General features: G+C 45.3%; 1 long non-coding RNA gene across 1 annotated transcript; it reads right to left on the minus strand.

Moving 5' to 3' along the window:
* Nucleotides 1-285: 285 nt before the first annotated feature.
* LOC125759733 (uncharacterized) lies at nucleotides 286-10,634 on the minus strand. Its single transcript, XR_007417370.1, has 3 exons — nucleotides 10,490-10,634; nucleotides 8,695-8,814; nucleotides 286-387 (listed from the first exon to the last, which is right to left on the minus strand). It is a non-coding gene; the product is annotated as an uncharacterized LOC125759733 (long non-coding RNA).
* Between the last annotated feature and the right edge of the window lie 2,635 nt (nucleotides 10,635-13,269).

Below are 13,269 nucleotides of genomic sequence, written 5' to 3' on the forward strand. Positions count from 1 at the left end.
TTATGAGGGATGCTCCTTTAGCGGTACCTTTTTTGGCATATTGTATAGAATTAACGGCATGAATGAGCATTTTGAATACGCACTGTGTAGCTACGCTGTCTCACTACTGTCTTCATTCACTGGGTTCGCTGTTGTTTCCGCCCTACACATAGACAATTATGTTTAACACGGGTAAAATCTTCACGGTATTAAGCTGTCAAAGAATTGTAAAGTGAGCGGATATGTTAGTAACCACTGAAAGCCCAAACGTGCTTCACGAAGAGGTCGGTCAAGGAGAAAATAATACTCTGTTTAATGAAGCAAGAGAAACGTGAGTGCATCAATGTCTGCTTCTTGAGTTCATAGAAAATCTTATGTTTCCGGGACGCATTTCCCATTCTTGCATTTCTGCAATAGAAAAGTCGCATTTAAGTCTACTGAACAGAATGAAGTCAGCAAGCTGGTGGGGTAACATTCCATTCGAACGGGGCGGGTTCGATCGCGGCAGTCGCATTTGCATTGAAGTAAAGCGGTAGAGGTCTGTGTACTTAAATTTATGTGCACGTTAAAGACCCCATTAGGTCGAAATTTTCGGAGCCCTCCACAAGGCTATGCCTCATAATCATATCGTGGTATTTGCACGTAAAACCCCAGGAATTAGTATTGTGGTCACCGTTTGAAATAACGCGTAATGTCTCCACGATAAAAATGGCTTAAAAATATCCAAATGTACATTAGTTTGAAATCTTCAATGTACTATTTTCAGGCATTACAGCGTTCGTATTTATTTTCATTATACGCATGGTATGAACAATTCTTTAAATCTGCATGTGCTGAAATAACCTCCGAGTGTCAGTAAATGTAAGATTTATCGTTGAACGTGTAGCGTTGCACGTAAACCGCCGACAATAGAAGAAATACAGTGATACACGCGAAGCGCAAGGTAGGAACACTGCCTGACAAGAACGCAATATTATTTATAGCTTGCCATGTACAGCATTGCACATGGCAGCAAATGCAAAACCACAACGAATGAACGTCGGGGCCTATCTGTGTGCCACGCGAAGTTTCTGTCTACGCTCGTTCTTTGTGATGGAGTCTTTGTTTTCATGCTCAATGTTTGCGACCTGATGTAAACTGTGCCATGTTGTTTCGTTTAAACATAAATCTTTGTAGTACGCGTTCTGAGTTTGTCGCCGTCTTCTTTCTTTGCTCCGTGTTTAACGCTCAACGTTACAGATTCATAATGGTTATGAAGAAGAAAGAATCTTCCCTCCTCCCCAGGCGCTTGAAGAAAAAACGAAAACATTAGGTCAATGCATACAGATATTTCGTACGGAAAGCTTTTTAGCTGACCAAAAATTCCTCCTCATCCGAGATGCGAACCCGCGCATACCACATTTCCAGGGCGGTGCCTTTTACCTTTACTTTCGTAACGGAAGAACCAATAACCTCAAGCGGAAGCGCTATTCATGTTTTTTGAGGAAAGCAGAAGGTAATGAGTTCAGAATTACCGGAACAACGTGAACAAGTTTCTAAGAGATATACGGTCATTATCGTCGCAGCTGAGCTCCTTCGCCTTCAGCTTTACCATTGTGCATCTATATAGAAGATGGCGCTAAGATCAATGTTGGTAAAGTCGCCTGAGCCTGAAGTGCCCAAATATTAGTTTACCCCGCTTGACACGCTAATCGTCATTTGTTTTACCCGATAAGTCGATGTTCATTCTTTAATTCATCCAAAATGCAAATAACAAGTGTTTGGCAGAAAAACTAGCAGGCTAGGAGAAAATTCCATTGCAATAGCAGCGTGACGTCTTCGCATTTCATCGCGCCCTGACGCCCTCATCGGCCACGGCAAGCAGAGATAGTGGGGCGTTTGGTTTTGATGTAGAGAGCCTTCAAACACTTGTGACATCAAGAGACTATTGATTGTTTCTCTAAATCGAGTGTACGCACGACCGCGTGCCGATGATGCGGTGGCGCTGATTTTTTTTAGCTAGAAAAACACGGAATGATTGGATCCGCGTAACCGTTACAGAAAGTTAATTCTTTTTTGAAAGAATCGACCTTCTGTAGAAGGATAAGTTTGCCATGCTAGTACAACCATAGAGTGCGTGAGCTGTTGGTGGTGGTCCTTCATATTTGGTCAGGTTACCTCTGATAGCACTCATCAGACAATTCCTCACATTAATCGACCTGCTTTGTCTACGCTTTGGGTTATCTTTATATTGGTTTGTGCCACGCAGTTAAGTTCGCCGAGCCGAACTCTGGCTCGAGTGAGCCAGCGGGCAGAGTGCGGGCCGGACATCGGCCTCCCCTGGACAGTCATGTATGTTGATCCCATCTCATCTTGCCTTTTAATAAACAGTTTTTGATTTGGAAGTTAGCCTCCCTGGTTGCAAGCCTCCCTGGTTGCAAGAGGCATCCTTAGTAGCGGGAAACGCCTAGCCTCCTACCAGCCTGCACAGATCTTAACTCACGCCTATCTCGATTCTCTTGGGTTTCGGAATGAATCTCGCTGTTCACATTTGTTGTGAGCTCACTGCGCTTATTCGCATGCGTCTCCTGTTTGACCTTATTTCGTATCTTCTTTCAGACATACAATAGTCTGAACGTACAGTGCCCACGGATTGAAATAGGACACTCGGAGCGAGTGGCCACCGGGACGTGCAGCGCCGTTCTTGGGTGCTCGTGGAACCAAGGTGTTTCATTGTGGTATAGAGCGAGGGAGAGGACATCTACGCTGCAGAATTGCTCCTTCCGGTCACCAGCGAGCCGGCCTGCAGTTCACCACACTGCCAGCGTGGCGCTGCAAGGCTTGTGCGCTTTCATATGCCAAACGAAATGGCCTGCCAGTGCGCACCTCCTATTTGCGGCGGGAGCAGAGGACGCTCTCGTTAGACGCGCTTTGGCTATGCGGCCACATGCTGTGCAGTAATACACCGGATTCGGCTAAGCGGTTGCGCCTTACACGTGTTCGTCGACGCTTCATCGGCCACTGCTTGCGACACGATGCACATTGGGCCCGTCGAACGTGGGTCACGAAAGCGGGAAACACACAGACTATATTTTACTGCAGCGCGATTTGTCCCAGCGATTGATAGCCGTACGATATATTGTGGGCCCTGCACTTCAATGTTGGCAGAATGCAATGCTTAAATGCACGCTCTAAGACGCAATCTCTAAGCTCAATCCTGTGTCTTAGTTTCACAGCATACGTGCGGCATCACCGAAGCTCATGTAACGAGAGCGTCTTTTGCTCTCACCGGCAATATAGGGGGTGCGCACTGGCGAGTCATTTCAGTTGGGATACGAAACCGCGCAAGCGTTGCAATGCCACGCTGGCAGTGTAGTGACGGTGAACTATAGGCCGGCTCGTCGGCGATCGGAAGGAGCAATTCTGCTGCATAGATGGTCTCCCGCTCGCTCTATACCAGAATGCAACACCTTGGTTCCATGAGCACCCACGAGCGGCGCTGCATGTACCGGCGGGTACGCGCTCCGAACGTCCTATTTCAATCCATGAGCACTGTACATGTTTCTTAAAGGGATACTAAAGGCAAATATTATGTCGACGTTGATTGTGGAAATAGCGGTACAGAAACCTCGTAGTGCTACGTTTATGCCAAGGAAGTACTTATTTTGAAATAAAATCACGTTTTAGTAGTCCGCATCGCGTTAGCGTACTTCAAATCACCCGCCTGAAAGCGGTATTTCGCACGTCACTGTTGCCGCGCCCAAAGTTGCCCGCCTTTACTGCGCGGCGGCGTGCACCATTCGGGCATCCGGCAACATCGCATGCATGCGGTATTTCGAAGGTCGATTCAAATAGGTCGCGAAGCTTCGGGCGAAAAACGGTTCAGAACCTATTGCCAACGACACCAGCAACGGGAGTTATGGGTGCTGCGATTGAAGCGCGACTATATTTGGAGGGAACAAACGCTAATAGCGAAAAACCAAGTGTTATTCACACAAAAAGCAATCTTTATGTTTTACAAATTACATTTATTTCCCGAACAATATTATGTAGGAGCAATGTGCCAAGAATGTACGACAGTGCTTAATTCTTACGAAATACCTTTTTTTTAGCGCCCCCTGTCATTCAGTGCAGCCCTTGCGGTGCATGGAAAGGCGTGGCGCGCTCGTAAGTTCCTCTGCGGCGACACGCCCCCTCAGGTGTTCTGGTGTTTCGCACTTGCATGCGTTCTGTGAATTATTGTGGTGAGAACTTGACTTTGGTGTGCACGAAGTTGCGAGGTGCGTTTCATCGTTGGTGAACGTGTTGGCTACGGTGTTCAACGGACAACGGCACGAGGCGGCTAACATTTCACGCCGAACGCTTTCCTCGGTACTCGCGGAAACGATGTGCTATTCCAAGGATGCAATAGCAGCACGCGTACGCCTGGCGAGCCCTCTCTTCTAGATAAGACACTGGGGCAACGGTTCGGAGTAGTGTGCTTGCTGGATTTTCATGGATCAGTATTCTTGCTGCCCAGTTTCCTTCGTGAACACGCGGTGACTAATATATTTCCTTTTATCGGTGAGCAGATCGCTAAATTATCTGTCGCGCTACAGTCACTACATTTCGAATGTCTTGATACGTTACGCGTAAGGTTAATTTATCGGAACAAAAGGCAAAACATAGTGCACGTAGTGTACGCACTTTTTCTACTTCTTATGACATTTGTTGCTCATTGTGTAGGGTGTGTTGAATTGCGTTATTGTGATCATTGAATAAAACTGAAATATCATTATTTTGGCGTGACCAGGCGTCATTTCTTCTCGTTAGAACTGAAGGACACATGCAATGCGCTCTTTAAGTCCCCTGCGCATGTGCGAAGCAAATAAGCAACACTGCAAACATGAGAGGTACGCTGTTGCCTACTTCATTCACGCCATGGAAGATGACACAAACGCAGAATAAAAGCTCAGAGAATAAAGTTTCCTGGTAAAACCAAGGCGAATTGCACGACGGTACACTTAAACACCGCTTTTTAGTCACGGGTCGATATTAGTTTAGCTGGCGTTGGCTTCAAGCGCATTCGCCAAGGGCTTGCCGGCTCGCCGTAGCGCGAGTCCTTAGCGATCAGGGGCCTAAGAAAAACATTTTGAGGTCAAATTTAGCGCTAGTACCAACAAAATGACGTCACTTTTTTACCAGATATTGCGTCACATCCGCTTTATTTTTTGTTCCGCCGGAAGTGTTCCCTCCTCACACAGATGGCGCTAAGCCCCATGAGCAGCTGATGAGCAGCCATTTTCTGAACGTATGGGCTTCTATGGAAGCTTCGCTACCATTCACATTTACCTTGGTATTTCTTCGACCTTTCTGTGTCGCGACTTTCACGAGCGTGCAAAACAGACTCGGCAGTACGCGATAACAAAACTACCACTGAGACGCGACCGCGTGCGCGAAGCAGGGCGCCGGGCGAAGCGCAGTCCGGCGCAAACGGAACTTTTGAACCACGCGCGCCGTTGCCCATGGCAACGCCAAAGAGGTTCTTCTAAAGACGACAGTCTTTCTTGGGGAACACAACTGCAGAAATTTTGGTCTGTCTGCTTATCTGTCTGTCACCCGTTTCAGCCAACCGGCAAAAGTTGAACCACTTGCCCAAGGGCCAGCCATCTTGAACTGGTTTGTAATTTCATACTTGCGTACATTGTCAATCAAAAAGCAAACATTACGCATAACTGAGGCGCAACATCACTACGTAAGCATTAGGTAGTGTGTTCCTTTACCAGAAAATACATAGATACATAATTCTAAAGACCCTATAGTTTCTTAAGCTGCGCTTAAAATGACGGCTGCGCTGAAAATGCGGCGTTGAAAATACAAGACGGCGACGAATGCCCTCTGCCACTGAAGAAGGAAACTCTCTGTAAAAGCTCATGTTTCCCGACGTATGCCAGATGGCGCTGATATCTCACGCAACGCAGAGTTACTGTATATGCTACCTTTAGGTAGCAGAGTTGCGCATCTGTCTTCCAAACGCCGGCTGGTGTTATCTCTCCGCTCTCACTCCTTCTCCCATAGCAACAGCTGCGGGCGCGCGCGCTTATCCTCCCCCTAGCAACTGGAGCATGTGGTGCGAGAGAGTGTAGGAGAAAGTAGGTGCAGTGCTTCGCCGCTCCTTCTCTCGCCGTTCGCTCTCTCTCCTCCCTGCGCCCCACTCTCCCGTCCGCTCGCGCCTCACTCTCGACCGTTCGCTGGCTGGTCGCCTCTCAAGAACATCCGGAAATGTGTGCTCGAGACACCGCTGTGAAACGCCAACGGCGACCACAAGGCTGAGATTATGGCCGTCAGGTACAATGACAACACAAACAGGTGCTGATGAATGTGTAAATAAATGGTTACGGTACAAATCCTGGTCTCGTCGTTAATTTACGCCATTAAAATTACTATGCCGTGCACATTAATTTACGCCATTAAATTACTACGCCGTGAATCGTGAGAAAATGCATTCGCATTTCCTCACGATTCCCTTTGGGGAGGTGGGGGCATATTAGTTAATTGTAGCTAGTTTGATTACTAGTGATTCATTGTATTCAGACTCTCCCACGTCATCGGGATCACTTGCAAAATGTCCCACTCGTGGCGCTCATCGTGTGATATATTTATTTTAATTTCTCGGTAAGTAGGGCACTGGTGTTGATAATACTGCCGTTTTAGACGTTGTCATACATTGAGCTTTCATTTGACATAAATTGTTATTTGCCTATAGTGTCCCTTTAACATAGGGACCCTCCTCTTTCTGGTTGCGCGAAATAATGCATGGCAGAGCTATCTACCTCGCGTGGTCATTGTTCCGCCGTCAGAAAAGTATAGCGAAATTCAGGAAGAAAAAAATGTGTCAATCAATGTGCATCTAAACATCCAATATGCCTGCCTACCACGCCCATCATACTTAGATCTCGACCAAGTTAGTGCGTATACTGGCAGCACAACTGAAGAGGGCTCATGTCCGGCATGCAGCATTATTGTGAAAAAAAAGCACGCTTGTTGAAAATGAGAATGTTCGAACGTCTAGCTGCAGAAGTTTGAAGGCGATCTATGGCAGGTACGATGGAGATATAAAAAAAATACGACGGTTCTGCCGAGAACAAACATGGCATGGTTAACAGTTACTTTTTCCTTGTAGGGCTGATTAGCTGGTGGGAAAAACAGTTGACGTGATACACATTTAATAGTAAATTTCTGAGAAAGACATATGCCTTCCACGTTGGTTTACAAAGTAAACACATACTTAAATATAAAAAAATTATTGGACGGTTATATTGGGTAATTTGTGAGATAGCACAAATATATGCTATGACTAGCTGCCCCGAATACGCATTTTTCGCTCTCGAAATTGAAGTGCTTTATTCCTTACCCTTAGCTTTTGTGTTTTGTATGGAAGCCCAAAAGAAACATGGCTCATCGCTCCGTCATAGGAATCGGTATAACACGAAAGTGAAACGTGTGTTCACAGAAGTAGTGCTTATTGTGTAGTGCTTTCACGCTGCCTATAGGTGTATGGCAACTATAGCACCGTTTGACGTAGATTTACCTGAGTTAACGCCTAGTGGCACATCTCCCTCGCGATGACTAACGCTCATGATCACGCTTTAACCGTTGTGGTAGCTGAAGTTTTTAACATATACCTGGACACAGTGTATCGTGAATCCCGCGAAAAGATAACATCAGTAAGCACATAGTAAACACTGGTACTCAATATGCACTTCTTCAAATTGTCGTTACTTGAGAAGGATAACTGCTCGGTGTGCGCTCCCTACTAATGGGGTAACCTTTGCCTGTGCTCATGCATACACTGTCACACTTCACTTCACCAACGCGGGAGGCAGAGGCTGATAGCTCGAGCCGCCAACACGCGCGGGCGTTCCACGTCCCGCTGGCCACTGTCCCGCTGGCCAATGTGTCAACGCGCAATCTCAGACGCCGTGCTTTAACTGCGTCGTCGCCGAATCCTTCTCTGTCGGTGCTAGTAGGCGTCATGCCGCATTACTTCACTGCACCGCTCACAGACGTCGGCATCTGCCTTTTTAGCTTAGTCGGTAGAGTGCAGGGCGCATATTGTCGTGGACCAAGAGCTCGTTGGTTCGATTTCCGGCTGGGGACCTTTCTCTTAGTTGTTTTATTTCTCATCTTTTAGCGTCCATTTTATCAACGCCATTTCCGGGACGGAAATACGTCACTAAAATCTTGGTGGACTCTGGCATAACACACTTTCGTGGTAAAAAATTTTGAGAACATGTTATACTATCACGAAGTCGACTCGAAGGTGAAAGCCTGAGTGCCGCTGAATTAAAAAAAACTTAAAGGTTTCTTCATAATCGGACGAGGCATTTGGCTGGTGGTGCCTCGTTTCGTGTTTGTCGAGCCCCCTCTGGAGCTGCATACGTCTTCGGCCTACGACACAATCATGGTGCAAGGTATAAGTATACATTGCTTATGCCGTGGACACAATGCACTAGGCCCTGGCTCAGTGTCTTCCACAGAGCGCCCTATTCGCGTTACTCCATAGCCGTCATCAGAATGAGTCACGCGAACGCCGCACAGACAATGTAAACACGCAACCGCCGCGGTCACGTGATATAGTTTTCTCCACTTCGCGTACGCGACTCTCACCTTCTTTTCCTTCGAGGTCACGTTCGCATAACACACGTAAGGCTTTCCCCTTAATAAATGGAGATGATACGGGCAAGTAATAATTACCTCTGTGGGATTATATATGTTGCAGTGCGTGCCGTCTTCATCGTGCATGTAAACCACACTCGCTGTATCTGTCGTTGAAGTAAATGAAGTGTGGCAGCCAAAGTAGCACACGCTTATGGTCTATATAGCAAAATAAAATGCAGAAACAGCGCAGAGGAAAAATATTAGCAATATCGTACGAAACAGATGCAATGAATAGCATGGCTATTGGCAAGCCGTGCGTTGCTATACTACCACATCAGTCTAGACCTAGCGCATTAGCCGGTAATGATAAAGTGTTGTGAGGCCTGATACCATGGCGAATATTAGTGACCCCCAAATACACATTCAGGAAATTCTGTATGTTCTAAGACAATGCCAGGCTATTCAACTGTCATCCTCAAAATGGGTTAAATTGATGGATGATTTTACCCCCTGAGGCGCGATGTATCTGAAATTGTCTGTATCTCAAGTCACTGGAAATTCTATTACAGGAAAAATAATGCCATAACTGGTTGAAATGTGAGTTTCACAGTAATCAATATCGATTAAATTGAAATTTATGTAATTATCAAGTCATACATGTACTGTTTTTGCAAAAAGTAGAATGCAATGTCATGCTAGAAACAGAGTGCATCTTTTTTTTCGTTAATATTCATTGCGAGCAAAGAAAAATGATACTTTTGACGTGGCCCACAGAAAGGGGCACGTCGAACCACTCGTCAAACATGGTAGTGCCTTAGAATAACAGAGAGCTGAGCTAGTTGGTACGTGTTCGCACGCCCTGTCTCTTTTTAGAATGGTAGTGCCTTCAGCTGTAGTACTTCATAAGTAACAGTACACTGCAAAATTAGGATAACTGAAGACACATTGATTACGTAGGAGGTTCTCCAAACCATCCAAACCTAAATATATCTTGTTCTGAGCCGCCAGTCCACACAACGAGCAAAAAATAACAGACAATTACATTACTGCCCAACGCGAATTCTGAGCGCAGCTTCGTGTTGGGGCAAGACCAACTGTGTTTGAAGTTCTGGCTGTCCGCAAGGTATCCCTTACGCCTTAAATAATAATTTTCGTGAAGTAGGATCCCATTATTCGTCTTTCTGCGGATAAGCGGGGTATCCGCTACAGATCTGTACAGTATGATGTGCACTTTGTTGATTCTGCATGTGAATGATTACGCTGAAGAATTATGGCTGAGCACTCTGAAGTGGGTGGGAAGCAATAAACCACACATGTTGCACAATTAGCATTGTGTGATGACTGGATGTTATTTTACTCTTCTACCACGCTGTATTACATTCGTTAACACGATTTATTGCCTGGCATGACACTTGTGCTGATTTTTTTGCATATCAGTTTCAAGCACCAGCGTGGCTTTGTGGTAGAATACACTGCCATGCAGATGGCCCGGGCTGAAATCGCAATCGAACCTGTATGTTTTTTTTTCTCATTTTAGTTTCCCATGCCTATCGGTTACGCTACTGACGGCGACGGCGACGCCGCTCAACGTAGGAACGGGCGCCCAAGAGCTGCGCTCTAAAAGAAGTTCTTGCACACAAATGTATAGAAACCGCCTCAAAAGCGTAATAATGTGAAAATCAAGGGGAGAGTGAGTAGAGAAGACGGGCGCTTTTTTAGAACGGAGTAGGGAAAAGAGCTCTTTTTAAGCTAATATTTAATACGTCTTTTATATAAATAGTCACGTCAGCAAATATCCCAATACTGTAAAGCTTCTACTGCAAAACTTGTATGAGTATATTGTCAGGTATAATAGACATTCTTCACCATTCACCGTCCCAAAGTTTCACACCTCAATTCGCTCGATGCGTTGATCAGACATCAGCCTTTTCTGGCACATATTACGTCTTTCATCTTGTAGTGCTGGATACTGCTCGTAGCTTGGCATTGTTTGAGGCGGGTTTTCGTATCCATCTCGAAACAAACACTTCGCTTCAACGCTACTGCAGAAACAACAAAAAAACATTACACAAAATCAGTGGCATGGTAATCCAAAATAGACACGCGTATAACTTTGTTTGACTAGCTCTAAAACAGCTTACCAAATAGAGCCGGGCTGAGGTGGTGTTTTGAAGCCCTTTTGTAACTCTCATTTAGCAGGTGTACCGAGAATGATGAGGGCGCGAGTAAAAAAGAACTAGATGGCTTCGGCAAATAACTAAAGTGGGCATATGGATTTCAATATATCATTTTGGTGGCCATGAAGTACACAAGTAGCAGATAAAATAAAAAGCACTCATACTCCTGTATGAAATGGCGCTATACGCTCTGATGCCTTTAGCGACTAGGTAATGAGAAATGCTGTGCACTGCAATACCAGTGACCTGTAATATTTATATATGTCGTTGTACTCGCGGGCAACTTTTCTTCACACTGAGGAGAAGACTACACAACCAAAATACGCGAGTTCCACTGCTAATGAGTGCTGTCCCAGGATTGCGTAGGTGTTTTCAAGAAGCAAAGAAAAACAAGATTTCTTCAGTTCCTAAGCAAGCTATTCGAAAGAGGCCGCATCCAAACACCAGTGACATATTTAAATTTGATTTACTTTATATATTCTCACTTCGCTTTTCTGCACGTGTGAGAACGTCGCGCCTTTCACGTGCACTTTAAGGCGAAATCACGTATGCATCTTCAGGAGAGCGTTTGGGACCTGCCTCTTCTGTCCGCTCGTCTCTGAAACCTGTGACGCCGTTCACCTCAGCGCTTTGTTCACCCACCTATATTTTTTATATAGTTTGAAGTTTATTTCTTTCTTATACAGAAAGAAGAGTAAGAGCTAAAGTCCATATTGCCTGACAGAGGCTCTTACTCCTATGCGCATTCGGCATGCATGTACACGTTTTCGAAGCGAGTACAAACAATGAAGCAACCAGAGGAATCACAAATGCATGTGCATCATTATCACTGCAAATAAAGCAATACAGATAGACATCATACATGAAAACACTTCATGATACTTCATGAAAAACAAACATATCATACAAACACTTCAAGAACATATACGTATACGCAATAAATTGTGAACTTTCAAATTTCAAGCGTTTGTGACCTGGCTGACCCAATTATTTTGACCCAATTATTGTGACCCAATTATTGGACAAAGCAAATGATACGTAGCATTCATGCCGCGAAGCCCTAACTTTCGAGTGCGTTGCGAAACGCGCGCAAAACCGTCCTCTTTAGTTTTCTATTTCTTTCTTTTTCTCTCTTTTCTCAGTTTTTTATCCTTTTGGCATGCACTGTTTATTTTTGTTTAATTCTTTCTTTCGTGATACCTCTCCATATCTATTTCATTGTCTTTGTGGCTTTTTCTCTTACTCTTTCCATCTGTCTTTCTCTCTCTCTCTCTATTTCTCGCTTGCTTCCCCTTTTTCTTATCTTTCTCCTCTCTTTCTGTCTTTCTCTGTCTTTCCTTCTGTCTATTTCTCTCTTTCTCATTCTTTCTATGCTATCCTTTGCTATCTCCCCGCATTCTTTCTATGCTACGCTTTACTATGTCCCCTCCTTCTATACTATACTATACAAGGCTGCGCTATGCTCTGCTAACGTGCCTCGATAGCCGAGTGCTTACGATGTTCGCCTTGGATCGTCGGTACGCTGTTTCAAGCGCCGCATCGCCAAGAAGCTTTTTTCGCCCTGAAGTTTTCTGGTTCTCTTTCTGTCTATCCCGCTCTCTTTGTTTCTCTCTCTGTACTGGTTCTCTCGCCTATCAGAGTTATCGCACCTCACGCCACCAGACGAATCGGCGCATGTGTTCTGGGAGCGAGGCACAAGATGAAAAAGAGGGAGAAGAGGTCGAAGAGCGTGTTGCCGGTTCATGATGATAATCATTTTTGTTCACTCGTCATGGACCAATGCTCGGCATAAACAGCTCCGTCTTTAAAACCATGCCGTTTATCGCAGCTGAAACATTTGAGCGCTGATATACCGGGCCGTGAAAATCTTATAAAGGTGATTCGCTGAGGAGTGCGGTAAGCCTTGGTGTGTATGTGTGCGCATGTCTGTTGAAAAAACACAGTACCACCACAGGAACACAGTACCAGTAACACAGAACATATCAGTCAGGACGGAACAAATACATAGGAACCGCGCGCTTTCGCGCAGCACAATAAACATGACCAACAGCAAATGGATGATGAAAAAACCACAACGGGCCGCGAGACATGAAAGTGAACGTTGAGCATTGAGTTAAGTAAGTAATCATTCAAAAAAGGTAAGAGCCATCGTTCAATGACTTGGGAAGATGTGATTTTATATTTGCACGTGACACGAAATTCACGTACGCCAGCGCTGAAAAGGTTAAGCTAACTTGAACAGCGAATGAGTTCGTACATGAGATTGGGGCTGCTCCGAAGAAGCGTGCCAACCTGTCAAGTGGCGCCTTCATTGTTCGTAATAATGCAGCTCGTAGTCTTTATCACAGCTGCGAATGCCTGGTGAGCTAAACCCTGAAGGTGAGCTAAATCCTCTGGCCAATGCTATGTACGGACCCATATTCATTCCTGCTAGACCAGTCACGATTGAATACGAGGGCTAGTGATTGATTGTGGATTGGTGAGGTATAGCAAC

This window comes from Rhipicephalus sanguineus, chromosome 8 (assembly GCF_013339695.2).
Source record: "Rhipicephalus sanguineus isolate Rsan-2018 chromosome 8, BIME_Rsan_1.4, whole genome shotgun sequence".
Taxonomy (NCBI): Eukaryota; Metazoa; Arthropoda; class Arachnida; order Ixodida; family Ixodidae; genus Rhipicephalus; species Rhipicephalus sanguineus.